Consider the following 18,100-nt stretch of genomic DNA (forward strand, 5'->3'; position numbering starts at 1 on the left):
AAAATACAAAAATTAAAAATTAATTAAATAGTTTAAAATACTTTTTTTTTTTTATGACTTTTGATTAAACGATGTTTAAAGCACACATAGTTTATCGCATTAAATTTAACATTTAATCATTTAAACGACTTTTATTCTTTATCATTTAGCCTTTTTTTACTTTATTTATCATTTTATTGTTATTAATAATATTATTTATCTCTTTTATGCCTTATTACTAACTTTTTCTTTTAAAATCCATTTAAAAATATATGAGCATTTTTTTAACTTTTTATTTCAAGATGCATAATATTGATAAATAAAAAATAATGTAAAAGTATTAAGGTATTTTAAATATTGGGTTTCATAAGAATTAATTTTGTTGTTGCTTATTTAAATAACGCTAGAAAATAAGAGTTTTACAGTATGGGATAACAAAAACCAGATATTGTTTGGGTAAAAAAAAAAAAGAAGGAAATCAAACATATACTCTGTTATTAAAGACTGGTGAGATGGGTTTTTGGCTTGTTATATTGTAAAAAAAGTCGCTGTGCTAATCAGGTGTAGTTTTTACGGTTTTTGTCGATTCTTTGAAAATGTATTTAATAGTACTGACAGACAGTTTGTGTAGAGTGATCCCCAAAATTCAAAAAAATTCGTTTGTAAGTTTGAGTTAAAAAGTTTTTTAATCAATAAAAAAACATTCATCATTATCAAAATTGTTCACATTCACATTACAGTGTTTCATCTATAAAGACTCATTAGAAATGAATTGTCATTAATTAAACTACAGGAAGTAATAAATATTTAGCTACTGTAATATTTCACACATTTGTGGAATATGTTATTATTTTTATTATTTATAAAGCTTCCAATGAAAAAACATGTGGTACTATTATAGAAAGAATTCTTTAGAACTGGTTACTCCTATTTTTTTTAAATATATATTATTATGAGGGGATTGATTGTTATTTTTTTTTTTTAAGCTCACTTAATTTTTTAGTTTTTTAAGAGTATCTTATTTTAAAATTTTGTGCGTATTTCAAATAGTAAATACAGGTGAGTAATTCCACGTCAAAACAACCAATTTTTTTTTTAAATGCAACCCTATGTCCTTGGATTTTTTTTATATTTTTACCATAGTTAGTACATTATAAAATAAGATAAATCCCAAAGTTTTAAGGTCTACCTCCCAACGGTTCGTGGGTAATGGTTGTTTTAATTTTGGCTACTATTATTGTTTTAGTCATTTCCCGCCATTTTTAATTTTCCATTTCTTCTTATAAAACCAAGTCTATAAACATTTGAGTTCTAAAAATAAGTGACTTAGCTAATTTCTAGGTGAGGAATTTGAATATATAAATAAAAAACTCATTTTATAATTAAAAAGTACCTAAATATTAACTATAAATGTTAAAATAATGGACACCTGCCCCAGTAAAATTTTTAAGCCAAAAATTTCAAATTAGATCATTGTATGTTTGAAGAACATTGTGTGAAAAAATCATTTCTGCCAAATACATAGTTTAAAAATTAAATGAAAAATATTACAAAAAAAGCAAATATAGCATATTTCGCTTATCGTAGTATTCAAAATAAATAAAAATAATGCATACTTGAATTTATATACAACCTTTTATAATATATCCATTGAAAATTATTGATTTACAAATATATACTTATTAATTTTGTTAAAATCTTTTTTTGAAAGTTCATATTTGTCTGATATTATTTTTGGTGCACTTAATAATGTTATTACATTAATAATGGCACCAAAATGTTATTGGTGATTGGTATCCAACAATAATCATTCTTTTTCGGCCAGAAAAACTGTTCAGATGGACCGTGTGGATGCATAAACTTTTGTTTATATCATTATATTCTTCATCTTTTTCTTCAACTACTGCAATTCACCAAAACGAGTCATATGTACATGCGTAATATTTGTATTTCTGCATTAGCTCAAAATTTATTAAACTTAAATTTTGGTAACTTGATTTTTTAGTTATATTAATAGATTTTGGATTTATATTGTTACTAGTTTTTTTAAATAATATAGATGCTTTCGAAACTGGTATGCAATGGTGAAATTCTAGACTTTCTGGTATTTTTTTTACCTTCTCAAATCGTTTATTTTATGTAGCTCTAACATTAACTATAGTTCCTTTATCAATTTTAAAGAACTTTATTGTGCGCGTTTTTTGAGTGCAAAATTCAAACATTGCATCGATTGTTAGTATTTGATTTTTCTTTGGACGTTTTCTTGCTGTTCTTCGTTTTACTGTATCACCTATTGCATCACAAGAAGATTTGCCATGACTGGTTGCAAAAAATATCCATTCAGCTTTCAATAAAAAATCTTGTGAGTGATGGCATAGATTTTGAAAATTTTTATACTGTCCTCCACATCCATCAGAAAGTACAATTTGAAAGTACAATTTGAAAATTAAAGAAGGGTTTCTTTGATATAATTACATAAAATATATTTAAAATCAAATTACCTTTTTTTTTATGCACTTTATAAACATTACAACAATTGCTATTTTTCTTTTCAAATCTTTTTCCGAAGTAGTGAAAATGGTGATTACAAATGCTGAATAGTTCTTCACAAGCACGCAACTCAGACCTCAGAGTATCAGTGTCTAGGTCATGTAGCAAAAAAACTCTTTATTTTTAGAATATGAGGTTTTATGGCATTCTGACTTCAAAACTTTACCAATATCACATGAAATCATTTTGATAATGAATTAAAAAATGTTATACTTGCAAATTTAAAAATGCACAACTATTAATTACATTATTTATGTAGAACTAATTGCAACATTTAAATTAGATGAATATGTCTGAATTCAGCAATTAAACTTTGATAATTGGAAAAGATAAGGAACCAAGGAACAAAAAGGAAACAAAAAATACATTAACAAAACTTTCATAACTTGAGAACCACTTAGATTTAGATTTAGGTAGGAATTATCATTTTTTCCTAAAGTACTTTGGCGAAAATTGAAAAAAAAATCAGAGAATTTAGGGTTGTATGGCCTGGTTGTTTTGAAATAGAATTACTCTTAGGAAAAGAAATAAAAATTGCACGTTTAATTCAGGAGCGGATCCACGATTTTGTGGTGTTTGAGTTAAATAACTTCCAGGTAAGTTCTATATTCAAAACCTTTAAATGTTCATACTTATGTCATTTAAAGATGTTTTGCAAAAATTTGTGCTGCAAAGAACTTGGGAACAAAAATACCCTAAAAATTAGAAATCTAAAACGTGGGGGAAATTAATTTTTTGAAATATGAATTCTAATATCCTAAACTAGTTAGAAATTTCTTTAAGGTAATAAAATTTCATTGAAAAATAATGATTTGTTTAGAAATACCTAATTAAACAACCCCCTCGTTTTGAGGGGGTTGTAAACTTTACATGGTTATACCTTCTGAATGCCAAATGATTTTTTGACAAAATTTTAAAAATATGTACAATTTTTAGTCTTATTAAAGTAAGTAATTTTTCTGTTTGGAAAAATCAATTCCCATCACGTTTGGGCGGATGATTTCTACTTTTTAGGGTATTTTTGTTCCCAGGCTCTTCGCAGCGCAATTTTTTGCAAAACATCCTTAAATGACATTAGTATGAACATTCAAAGGTTTGGAGTATAGAACTTAGCTGGAAGTTATTTAACTCAAACACCAAAAAATTGTGGTCCGCCCCTGCAATTATATATACATTTTTAGTACAAAAGTAAAATATTTACAAAACTATGTATTTGGCATAAATAATTTTTTCACACAATGTTCTTCAAACATATAATGACCTAATTTGAAATTTTAGGCTTAAAAAATTTACCGCACACCTAAAAATTTTACAGTGGCAGGTGTCCATTATTTTAACATTTATAATTGATATTTAGGTCCTTTTTAATTATAAAATGAGTTTTTTATCTATATATTTAAATTCCTCGCCTTGAGATTTACTAAGTCACTTATTTTTAGAATTCACACGTTTAAAGGCTTGGTTTTATAAAGAGAAATGTAAAATTAAAAATGGCGGAAAATGACCAAATCAATAATAGTAGCTAAAATTAAAACAACCATTACTCACGAACCGTTGGGAGTTAGACCTTGAAATTTTAGGATTTATCTTATTTTATAATGTACTAACTATGGTAAAAATATAAAAAAAATCCAAAGACATAGGTTTGCATGGCCTGGTTGTTTTGACATGGAATTACTCAGGTATAACAAGGGTAAAAATAGGTATAATAAATTGATTAGGCGGGTTGAATTCGTCACGGAGCGATTTCGTCACTTATGCAACTCAGCTTTATTATAATAATGCATAAAAACTAAAAAATCTATTTACTAGATTTTTTCGAAACTTTTTTAACTGATATTAGTAGAATATTATTAAATAAAGGTTTTATATATTTTCCTTCGATTATTCTTTAAATATTGCGAGTAAACATTAAAGTTGAAAAAATATTTTTCTGCTTAAATGCCTATCCTCAAGAAATAATCAAAACACGCAATGTTTAGACCACAAAGTATATTTTTTTTCAATAGATCGATGTCAGTATTTTTTAAAATAAAAATTTATGTTTTTTCTTTTGGAATTGTCACTTGATTAGGAATCGTCACATGATTGTTAGAACATACTCAAATGAGGGGCAACTTCGTCGTTGAAGAAAAGATTATATTTAAGATAATTTCTTTGATCACGCAAATTTTTAAAGTACGGAGCGCCGTTTGAAAGAAAATCAAATTGTGCTCAAATGCAATTTAAAGGTTTATATTTATATTTTTTATATATTATTTTTATATTTATATTTTATTTATAATAGATAGGCTATTCAGAATATATTAGTTTACAGTTAGATTTTAAAACTTTTTGATTACAATTTAATTATAAACGCGATTCTGATGTGAAACATGTAAACAAGCTTATTATAATGTATAGCCTAAAATATATATATAGTAAATAATAAGTATATAAAACTTGATTTATAATTATGACGAAAGCGGCCTTTCGTCTGTGCAAAGTGGTTGTGTGTAAAAGGCTCTCGGGAGGTACAAAAATTAACTATTAGTGAACGTGGCACACTAACAACATACCTGACCACTGTCAATGCAGCAGGAGACAGCTTACCATCATTTTTCATATTTAAGGGAACATTAAATTCCAAAAGGAATTTAATTTCCTGTGGGTACAAAAGTACATTGCAGCAAAAGTGAATGTATTGACCAAGAGATTTTTATTGACTTTTTACATCTTTTTAATGAGTTTCGTACAAAAGTGGATGGTGAAAAAGTATAGTTATTTTTGGGTAATAAATTTTTGAAGCAATTGAATCAGCAATAAAGATGAATATTGAAACAGTATGCATTCTACCTCATAGTACACATCGCCTTTAACACTTGACACACACTTTAATAAAGTAGTTGAACATATGTGCTTCGTTGAAAATAATGATATTTCTATGCCTCGTTGCAACTTTCACATTATTTTTAACAAAATATGGCCCAGCATACTTACAAAAGAGGATTTATTGTTAATGCGTTTTACCATTATTATTCGCATCCTCAAAGAAATACAGTAAATGACTTCGAATCCAAAAAAAAAGGTGTTTAATAAAACAACAGTTTACCAGGGAGATCCAAGTTTATCTATTTTAAAGACTATTGTACCTTCTCCGAAAAAAAAGCAAACCTACTCACTCAAAACGTATTGCTCTCGTTACATCACTAGATAATGTTAAGTTTATAAAGGAGCCTTTTGCTAAAAGGCTCCATTAAAAAATGTTATCAGTGTTAAACAGATGTCAAAAAAAAAAGAAAGTGATATCAGTCAAAACAAAAAAAAAATGAAGACTTATTTTTTAGCTGATTCTGATCATTCATGTTTATCTAGTTTTATTCTAAAAAATAACACTGTGATAAAGACTTTTGTTGTGTGTATGCAGCTGTTTGGGGAGAAACAAACGAAGATTGGCTTAAATATTCAAGTAGCAATCAGTGGGCATGGGAAAGATATTTTGGAGTTGATACATATTCGAATTGTGTGCAAAAAACATATAAACGTCTTGTAAATTCTTAAATAGTCATAGTCATGTAATTTTTGTTATTGCTTTAACGTGCTAGTTTGGTATGGTGGTTTATCCTCCTCCGGCTAATTGCCATATAGTGGTCACATTACCAAGGACCGCAAAGACAAGTTCGGCTCCAAAAGGAGCGTCATAACCCGCTCTACGGACCAAGAGTAAAGTGATTTTTGGAAGAACAAAGATATGTTAGAGTGAAAGATAGAAGTAGTCGAGTTAGAAAGATAGCATAGAGATAGTGGACAGGGTTGCACGCAATTTTAGAAGGTGCAACAGTTAAAATACATGCTGTTAATAAGGTTCACCTAATTAGAGCATGCCGGTAAACACAGGGACTAAAAAGTTTCAGTATGTGTTTTTTTCCGTGGTTATGTGCTTTAAGGTGCTAGTTTGTGCGCTAGCGTGGTTAGACGGTTTTTATTTATGCCAAAATCATTAAAAAAGTTTAATAAGTGACGTCATTTTAGATGTTTTATAAATCAGGAAACTGACTTTCAGTAATTCTATTTTGTCGTTATTTAAAAACTACTTCAGTAATTCAGTAGCTATTTGTAGGCTATCAGTAGTTCTATGTATCACTTAGGTATTTACTATTCTAGATTAAGGAAATTTCTTTACCACTAGAAAAGAATTTGGTCTATCACCAAAGTGACATATTTTTCAATTAGTTTAGTTGTACTGACGAATTCGCCCCGTTATTGACGAATTCACCTCTCATGACTTGATGATGAAAATATCAAGTTCTACGCAAAAGTAACTTTAGTATTTATTTTGATTCAATAAATTAACTAAGTAGAGACCTAATTAATAAAATAAAAAAAACGCTTTTAAACTAGAAAAGTTTACTTATTTATATGCAAATTTATTTTTTAAAAGTAAAACATGGCGAACTCGCCCCGCTTTACCCAAGTAAATATCAAGTCCTTTTTTCACATATCCACCAAAAAATTTAACACAGGTAAAACGATGAATTCAGAGGCCTGTTCAATCAAACTGCCTGAATCTAATACAAACATTAAATGCCTCTTAACTGATTTCTCTTAATGGAAAATGGAATGAAAGGCAATTTCGCTGAAAATGAATCCTTAATGTTTTAAGTTTTTTTTTTTTTTTTTCCAGATTTGTTGTTGTCAAGTTTAAAGACAACTTTTTAAATTAAAATTTTGATAAATATGTATAATATTTTTGTTAAGACGGTCCAATTAATGTACTGTCTTAACAAAGAGGTTGGAAAATGAGCTAACTTTTTACCCATTGGAAAATGAGCTAACGGCTATCTAGCAAATAGTTTTAAAGCGATCTATGAGCAATTTTTTTAATTCACATTATGTTGGATTTTTTTTAATCACATTATATTATTTTTATTGGATTTGATATATTTATGATAATAGTTAACATGTGGTTTTTTTACGGCATGTAGCTATCTAGATATCTTAGCATAGTAGCTACTGATATTACAACGGTATATCGTTTGTTGAATATTGTAGAATTGTTGAAGAATATTGTAGCTTGCATAATGACATATATTGTAAAAGAATATTGTAGCTTGTATAACGATATAACGAAAAATGTGTAGCTAGTCAATGGATTTCTGTCGCAGCTTTGTAGCAAACGATATAAGTTAAAGGTTGTAAGCGCGTACCTAACTGCAACATAACTACAAAATTAAAGATAATCGATGGCTCCATATCGTAGCTTTTTTGCTAGCAATTTTGTTACGATATATTGTTAGCTCCATATTGTAGTTTTGTAGCTTGTTAAAACATACCTATTAATTTATAGATAGTCGATATCAGAGCCGACGACACCGGGGAGGAAGGAGGGGGGGGGGGGCAGGGTGCACTTTTTTTCTAAAGGACCGCATTTTTTTAATTTTTTTTTTTAAAGAAAATTTTAGATATAGAGTGTTTTTTCTAAATATTGACGATTGTGCCCCTCCACTTTGAAACCCGTGTCGTCGGCCCTGGATATTGCTAGCTAAAGAGCTGTGATGTGTATACATATCACAACTTTTTAGCAATTTTATAATATATTTATTAATATATACTATTGTAGCTAACTATAGCATGACGACATACCTATATCTAAGCCAAGTATCTATTTGATAACTACATATCGTAACTTTGTAGCTATCAGCAAGGTTGGTTTAGATAAAACTAATAAAATAATTTTAATATATATATATATATATATATATATATATATATATATATATATATATATATATATATATATATATATATATATATATATAACCACAAGCGATAAATGAAATTTGAGTAATACATAATTTGGTAATAATAATACTAACGCGTGTTGTATCAAATGGTTAATAAAACTATCCACAATTATAGTAAGTAAATTACAATTACAGTAAGTAGATAAATTGGTATTATGTAGTAGTTATAATAATAACATTATTATTATATAATAATCATATTGATAATATTAATAATAAAAGTAGTAAAAGTAGTATTCATGTATATGATATATATTACTATATATATATCATATACATGAATAAATAATACAATAACGTAATGCAAGTTTTTTCCAGCAAACCGTTAACTTTTATAGCTAGCAATACTCGTAACCAAAATTTTGTTTTTATCCTTACGAATGTCACTAGCTAGTTTCTAGCCAATTTCCCACCATTCAATTAAATTTTTTGTTTTATCTTTGCGATAGGTCTAGCTATTTAAAAGAAACCTAATTTAAAACTTAACTCCAAATAATAAGTTTTCACAAAAGTATAAAAATTAACTCATGTAGTTTTAATATGTTTATATACATTTAAGCATAAGAGCTTTCTTATGCAACAAACTCTTTTGTTTACGAGTTTCCTCGAAAAGGTAGTTGAAACTTGATAATCATTTTATGGCACCAGTTGAGTTAGGTCATTTAAATTTATCCTTATAAATCCATTATATCATTAACTAAATTTTATTACATAGTAACGTTACGATATAACAAAATTTAATTTATTTTGTAAAGCTATTTAATAGAATTACCTGTACGAAACAAATACATTACAGGGTTTGAAAAAACTTATAATCGGTTAGAGGCAAGTCGAGAAAAAATGGTGGATGAGACAACACCGCATAAATAATTTGTTGACTTTCAGCTGGAACTGTTTGGCAATATACTTTAACTTAATTGCAAAGCAGAATAATCTCTTTTCAATTAAAAAGTGCAGGTTGAAAAATCTAGTTCTTGACATTAGATGTCTCTTGATATTATATGCGTGGCTTATATACATTTTTATTTTAGGTGATATAAGTTAACAAACCGTTGGCTTGGATGAAGGTGGGATCATTTACGTGTTGGTGTAGATATTAGAATAACTTATATATTTTAATGATTCGTTTGCATCTTAATATATAAAAAATAGGCTGTATATTTTGATGACACGTTTGTAATAAATTTATATATATATATATATATATATATATATATATATATACATATATATATATATATATATATATATATATATATATATATATATATATATAACATATATATAAATTATGTTAGTGTATTCTACAAATTGAGTGCTCAATGTTCTAAAAGAACGAAGCAATAATAAATTAAATTAGTAAAAACACTTATCTAATATTTTTTTCAACCAATTGTTTCTCCATTAGTAGGGTCATATATATATATATATATATATATATATATATATATATATATATATATATATATATATATATATATATATATATATATATATATATATATATATATATATATATATATATATATATATACAGTCAACTCGAACCTCCTAGGGACCAAGAAAAATGATTCGGCATGACGAATGTTCAACTTTCCCGTTAAGTCAAACTTTGACTGATATGAAATTAGGGTGTTTTTACAACCTCGTTTTCCTGTATCATGGTTTAATGAGCTTTTATTAAAGGTTAGATAAAATCTTACTTTCAAGATGATTTAATAAAAAAATGTCACGCACAAAATTATCTAAAATTTTTATATATTAGCTTTTTTGCCTAATTTTTTAGGTCCCTTTAAGCAGTTACAAAATTGAACGCAAGCTTCAGAGTCACATATATGAAACATTTTATAGGGTAATCAAACACACAAGTAACTCAATTATATACAACAATGTCATTGAGCAGGATGTATCTTAGTGGGAGGTTATCCTTGTTGCAGCAGGAGTCATACAGGTCCTTTAAAACTTTGATCGCACGCTTACAGATCTGGTTGCTTCGGTGACATTGATTGGAGAATCGTATGTTTTCCAGTAATTTTTCAAGCATCTGGAATCTTTTGGATAGTCTTTCAACACTACAGATAGTTCACAGAAATCTTCACTGCGAACAATTGACTGCTAAACCAATGATCGGGCCATGAGTAGAAAATGAAATAACAGATTTTACTCAGCTTGTTACGGGATTCAGGCATCAGAACAAATGCATAAAGGGCTAGAATGGTTTGAGAGTTCCTGCGTGTATTGCTGATGTTTGGGATCTGTTGAAACTTATCGAAGGGTATCTCATTCATCTCAGTATGGTGACATGTGACTCGAGTGAGATGGTAAAGAAACTTCATGCCGGGTCTCCAGCAGCTTGTTTCCTCATCTTTATTGTTGCTGACTTCAATTTATCATAATTGCTCATGCCTTTACAAAGAAATACTTGATGTTTGGTGATTTAGTTAAACTTAGGTTTCTAGTAACCTTTCTCTTCGAACATTTGGTGCAGCCAAATAACAACACCTGTCTCCTTGCCATTATTCACACTTGTTGTATTGGCAACAATCTTCACAATTGATCTCCACAGGTTGAATTTCTTTAACACATTGTGAAGTCCTTCTGTGATTGTTTGAGCTTTCCCATTTTTTAATTTGAGCGCAATTAAATTAATTTCTTTTGCTTTATTCTTGATGACCACTGCCTGATAATTGAAACCATCTCTGTGTTTGCCATAAAAGCGTATACTCTATTTCTCCATTTGAAGCGTGCAAACCAAGTGTTTCTTTACCTGAGCCCCTCTTATGTATAGCTTTGTATATTGCTGACTGACATGGAATTGGAATTTCAATACTCTCAGCAGAAAGCAAATGGCTCACCTTTGCTGCTTTGTGTGAAGACAGCTTCGAGATTGTAACAAGACGTCTTGCAATCTGCGTTGGGTTATGCTTAGTTTTGCTCGTTGATGCTGCAATCTCATTATACCAAGAAGTGTCTTTGCTATTTTCGGATGAGTCAGAATCCATGCCACATTCAGATCAATCAGACAGCGCTGAGCTGGTAACTGTGAATAATGTCGCAATGATTACCTTCTTTCGCTTGGATGAGTGAATGGTCTTGGCACTAGCAGGTTTGCTAGTGGAAAAAGCAACCTGTCCTTTGCTCTCAACTTGCAGTTTATACAGGTTCCCATCCTCTTTGCCCAACAATTCGCCTTGAAACTTAGTGACGTCAAGGAGTTCATTCAATGTATTAAAGTTTTGTTTCTTTCTGCAGCGCTCATAGCCTTTCAAAAGTTTTACTAATCTTGTACAACCAACTTGATCAGATCACGGCGATCAATACTGAAGGCCTTGCCATCGCGCAAACATCGTATTTGACTGGGGGCCTATTTTTTAAATGGCGAAAACAAAACAAAAAATTGTTTTAATTTAAAGTAATTTTATATTAACTCAATAAACTTTTCACTCTCAAAACGTTTTTAAATAACAAACTGAAATTCCAACAAAATATTTCTTAATTTATAAATTTTTCTCAAATTAATCAAACAAAACCATAAAATAAAGATCAAAATCATGCCATATATATATATATATATATATATATATATATATATATATATATATATATATATATATATATATATATATATATATATATATATATATATATATATATATATATACATATATACATACATACATACATATATAAATATATATATATATATATATATATACATATATAAATATATATATATATATATATATATATACATATATAAATATATATATATATATATATATTTATATATGTATATATATATATATATATATATATATATATATATATATATATATATATATATACATAAATATATATATATATATATATATATATATATATATATATATATATATATATATATATATATATATATATATATATATATTAGTAAAAACACTTATCTTTTTTCTTCTACTCTGAGTTTTGCCATTACTGGTTCTTTAGGAAGAGTTACTAAATCTCAAAACCTATTATATTTTGATATTTAGTAACTCTTCCAGAAGATCCAGTAATGGTGAAACTCAGAGTTGAAGAAAAAAGACATTGAACACAAGTTAATAATCATATACATAAAATTACATTAAAAAGTTTGCAATAAGATTACAATAATGATTTAAGAATTCATGACAATTTTAATATTTTTTGAGCTGGTTCTTTATTTGAACGAGGAGTCAGAAGTTTACGTAAATTATTTTAAAAAATGTTTGAAAGAATATTTCCGTGATGTCGATCCATCTCAAAGTTATAAAACTCTGATACCATCATTAGAATATTGCTCAATGAAACTCTGCATACCTGATCCTTAATCGCATTAAAAATTATAAAAGAAAATATTACCCATTGACAGGTATTATCAGTGGGAATATTAAGTCCACCACGGTCAATTGAGTCTATGTATTGTCCATATTTTTGGTGGTAAAAAGTGGTTTTTTCTAGCAGCTCATTTTCTGATAGTTCGATATCTTTACGAGTTAAATACCCTGATATGTATATAAGTGCCATATTTGTATCAGGAGAAATGAAAGATTCAAGATCTGGTAAGTTGTCAAATATCTCAGCAGAGGACTCATCCAATAAAAAGCCGCAATTCGGACAAGAATGGGTTGTATCAACCTTATGTCAACAGCCAGGTTATCAAGTGACAGTAAAAGCTTGGCTCTTGAAACATTCAATTTTTCAATCACCTGTTGTACTGTTATAAAATATGTGCCTCCGGAACCTTGTCGCAATTTACTAAACTCTTTTTCCAATGGATCAGTAAAAAACTCACTAAGAATGATATATTGAGGTGAGCTATTCAATAATGATCGACATAATTTAAAAACACCGTTGCACGTGTGGTAAATTGATTTTGCAGTGTCACAAGTAAGTTGTTTCTTTTTTTACCTTGCTTTCCAGGCATCTTTAAAACCATATTTCCAAAATTTAAAATATCGTCCAACCTATTATCATTAGGATCTCTAATAACTGCTTGAAGTTCATCATTAAATTAATATCTGCACCTGTTCCCTTAACATTGAAAACTTTCCACCACAATACAACAATGTTAATAAAATCTGCTGTGTCTTGTCTTTCTTTTATATGCTGCAGTCCTGGATGGTTAATCAAAGCATGGTAAGTTTTGTCACAAAATATCATTAAACAGGTAGAAACTGACTGCCTCTCAATTGGCTTTGGAAATATTGAAACCTCGTTTAAATTAGATAATTTAACTAAATTTTTGGATTCAAGTTCATAAAGCTTTTTAAGATGATCACATCGTGCTACTTTATGTACTCCTTTATCATAAAAAATAAGTTTACCAGTTTTTTCAGTAAGCCAATTATTTCTAATGTTTTTAAGCAAATGTACATAATCAAAGATTAAGAAAAGACCATCATTAGTCAACCAGGGTTTATTTGGAAGATTTTGAAAAATGCCTGATTAATTCTATTTCCATCACATATTATGGCTTTGACTTGACCCGATGATTCCTTTATTGATTGGATAGTAATGCTAATTTGTTCGAAAAGAAAGTGCAAGTTTAATTTGCTTATAGGTATCATTTTGGTAATGAAAGATGGTCTACCGAACAAGCAATTAACCATTAAACCCAATACAGTTTTTGCAAGAGAAGTTGAATCGCCCATTGCTTTTCCAAACAATGTACCACCATGATATATAACATTTTTTTAACATAAACCTCGTCATGCAATAACAAACAAAGTTTCTGTTTTTCTTCAATAGATTAAAAAATATTTGTCAAAAAAAGCTTTTCGTTGTGAACCCATAGAATCTAAATGTTCTTGAATTACAATTTCTTTTCTTCCAAGAGTCAAATTTTTTAAATAACGTACGACTTCTAATATTGACCATGCATTAATTTTGGAAACTCTGTTTTTAGAAATTGTAGAAATTTTAATTTTGACTCCATAGTGATAAGTTTCAAAATGCAAATCGTCACTAATCTTGATTAAAAAACATGGAACTCAATTTGAATAAGCTTGTGATTGCAAATGAATAGTGTTATTAATCATAAAACATACCGATGGAATACCTGAATCTCTTTCATTACTTAAAATAATTTTTTTCATTTCAGCAAAAGTTACTTTATGTTTTTCTAAAAAGGTTGATATTTCGAAATTTCGAGAACACGAAGAAGCATAATTTGTTGAACGTAATGGAGGAGATTGAGTGGGAATTTGACAAGAAGGTATGTCTGGCCAAACAGATGGTGGAAATTTAGGACGATATTTTCCTCTGACTTGTTGTTTTTCAAAATTTATCGGCCAATGCAACTCACAAACTACATACAACAGTGTCATTAGTTACATTTACATTTGCATTTGGAATTACTTTAATCCACATTTGTTTTTCTTCTTCATTTTTAGGAAATCGATATACTGAGATCTTCAAATTATCCGATTTCTTTTTAGCAGATAAATAATTTGTAGTACAGCCATAAATACAACACTTTTTACCCATATTTCAATATAACGAAAATGGCGATTATAGTTAAGTACAGTTAGGTCCCCAGTCAAATACGCTGTTTGCGCGATGGCAAGGCCTTCAGTATAGATCGCCGTGGATCAGATACATTTGGAAAGTTCAATGTCTTGCTACATAGGACTTTAGGCTTAACAACAATTACACTAACTCTCTTTCTCTCCGTTCTTTGGTGGTGGGTTCAAGAAATTTGAAATCTCCAATTACTTGGTTTTTCTGGGGCGCACAACTCCTTTCAAGGATATTTCGTAAATTTCCACTTTGCCTCTTCTCGATGGCGCTTGAAACTGGATTAAGTTCTTTGTCCAATTTTCCTTGTTCTTCTCTATGTTAAAAGAGCTCTTTTTAAACGACATCTTAGATTCTATTCAGCAACTGAAATAGAAAAGGCCTTAACGTAAATAATAAACGCGTAACAAATTAAAGAAACTGTTACTGAGTTTTCATATATTTAATTTAAAAATAAGTAATTCAAAATTATAGAAAAGAAAAAAAGTAAAACACTAATAAAAAATTATATGCACAGTTATATGTTTGTATAAAAAGCACAAATTATCAATGTGTCACTAAATAATAAAAGATCTTTTTAAATTAGGCAATAATAGCGATGACACGAAATTAAGCTTATTTAAACTTAACTATCTGCTTTGAACAACTCACTTATATATCAGCTTATACCACATTACAAAACACCTTTAAAAAATTTTACAACTCTACAGGAGCTTCTACAAAGCATGACGTTCTAAAATATCCTAGAATATTCCAAACAATTCTCTCAGGGCAGCATTGTGAAATATTTTAGGAGGGGTTCATTTTTGTAAAACAAATAAGTTTAGGGTGAAAAATAAACATTTTGCTTGATTTTTACAAAAAAATTTGGATAAATCAAAGACCACTTGGTACAAAGGTAAAAAAGGGAGGTTGATCGCACCTTACGACTTTCCCACGGTACGAGTCTCTATAATAATATATAGTATATAAATTTTTTTTGGTTCACTCACCCTCTCAAGGCCGAGAAGGCCACTACAGACGAGGAGACTACTTATTTGTGGTTTAAACACTCTGTCAACTCTATAACTCCGGAACACGAACATTGACGAACAAGGTCGCTGCGCGGAGAAACGAGTTGCGCGCAGTCCTACCAGGATTCGTACTCGCAACTTCTCGCTTATGAAGTAATCACTCTACCTAAATTGTGATACATATTGGTTTAATGGCTTTTATTCATGGCTTACTATATAACAGGCCTTGCTATTGCGCGGCTTGCGTAAAAAACTGGAGGCAAGATTAAAAATATTACTTTGCAGTAGTTTACTTTTTTAATTAGGTGATTTTCGCATGAATATAATATTTGTATGATATATCTACTAAAAGTAACTTATAAAAAGTGAAAAGATGAATTTATTATTCTTTCTTTTTTTTAATTTTGTTTATAACTAACGAATAACATTTAAAAAAATTTTAAATTAACTTAAATGTATCTAAAACTAATTATGTTTAAACAATTTAATACATTTAGATTTATATTTTGCTATAATTTAATATTAGCATTTACCACAAAATTTATTAATGGGTTTTTAAAATATTAAAAATAACTTTTTGAGAAAAAAGAGATAAAATCTTTAGAGAATAAAGGTAAATACAAGCTATTTAGATACTTTACTAAACACGATTTTACAGTTTTTGTTAAAAACATTGCAAACATTTTATTTTGTGCTGAGTTTTATCAACTTCTGCTTAGGCTCCTTGGGGGAACGAGGTGAATAGAGTCAACAATAATTATTTAATAAAATATTTGTCATTGTTAATCCATGTCTTTGCATACCAAATAAATGAATTTCTGATAGCATTATAAGGAGGTTACACAGTGATGACCGACAAGTGTCATTATATACTTCATAAAAAAGAATGTAACAGTAAGTTGCCCATTGAAGAACTTTATCACCAGGAACTGTTAAACCTCCTCGATTTATGTCCTTTACAAAATTTCCATACGCTTCATAGAAATAAAAGGTGTCATCTGGATTTTCATCTTCACGAATAATGTACCCAGCAATATAAACTAATGACATTTTAATATCAACAGTCAATGAATCACACAGAGCAGGTAAATTGTCAATAACGTTGCAAATACCCTCGCTTGGTAAAACTTTTTGGACAAGAGTGATCTGAACCTAGATTGGCTAACACATCTGACCTATTCTCAAACTTTAATAGCAACTTTGTATGGTATATAGTTACTTTTTCAAGAACTTGTTGAACGGAAATAAAATAAGTTTCTCCGGAGCCTTGTCTTAATTTTCCAAAGAGCTTTTCTAATGGATTTGTTGTAAAGTTGCCTAATAATACATACTGATGAGTTGTATCTAAAAGATATTTTGACAACTGAACCAAACCATAACAGGTCTAAGTTAAACAATTAGCAGTGTCTCTTGTCAGTAATTTGACTCTTTTTCCTTTTTCTGTTTTTTTCATTTGTATTGCAAAATTAGCCATTGCAAAAAGTTTGCTTAAATTGTCATCATTAGCAGAAGCAATAGCAGCTCGATTAGAATCTTTCAAACAAATGTCTGCATATAGACTGTGAACATTACAAATTTTCCAAAATTCAACAACTTTAGAGATGAAAATAATCGCCCCTTCATTTTCATGCAGGTCTGAATGACTTTTTAATGCTGACAATGTTTCATTGCAAAGCAATTGCAGAAAAGTGATAACTTTTTGTCTTTCAATTGGCTTTGGATAAGCAGAAACTTCTGTTAATTTAGACATTTTAACAATGTTTTTCATTTCAAGCTTGTACAAATTAATAATATCAACCCACTGTGCTATTTTTTTTTCTCCATCAATATAAAATTCAAGTTCTTGAGTTTTTTCTGTGATCCAGTTATTACGTATACTTTTTAATAAATGAACATAATCAAATAAAAGAAAAATATTGTCTTTAGTACACCATGCTTCTTGTTTTTCAAAAAAGTTGTAAAACTTCTGATTGACTCTGTTACCATCACAGACAATAGCAACATCATTGCCCCCATTATTTTTAATTGCATCAAGAATCAGGGTTATCTGTTCAAAAAGAAACTCAGCATCAAGTTCTCTGACTGGTAACATTTTGTAAAGAAATTTTGGTCCAGTAAACAATGTTACAACCAAAAAGCTCAGTACTGTGTTTGCTAACAGATGAGGTTTGTTAACTGATTTACCAAATACTATAGCACCATGATACTGCAGTATTGGTTTAACATAAACCTCATCAA

The 18,100-nt window shown here is 28.8% G+C and overlaps 1 protein-coding gene across 1 annotated transcript in view; it reads left to right on the top strand.

Annotated features, from left to right (window-relative positions):
* The window catches only part of LOC100203603 (inhibin beta B chain-like), a 41,945-nt gene that overhangs the window by 716 nt on the left and 23,129 nt on the right, over positions 1-18,100 (top strand). The gene's annotated exons all lie outside the window — the stretch shown is intronic.

The sequence above is a fragment of the Hydra vulgaris genome, chromosome 02 (assembly GCF_038396675.1).
Source record: "Hydra vulgaris chromosome 02, alternate assembly HydraT2T_AEP".
Taxonomy (NCBI): domain Eukaryota; kingdom Metazoa; phylum Cnidaria; class Hydrozoa; order Anthoathecata; family Hydridae; genus Hydra; species Hydra vulgaris.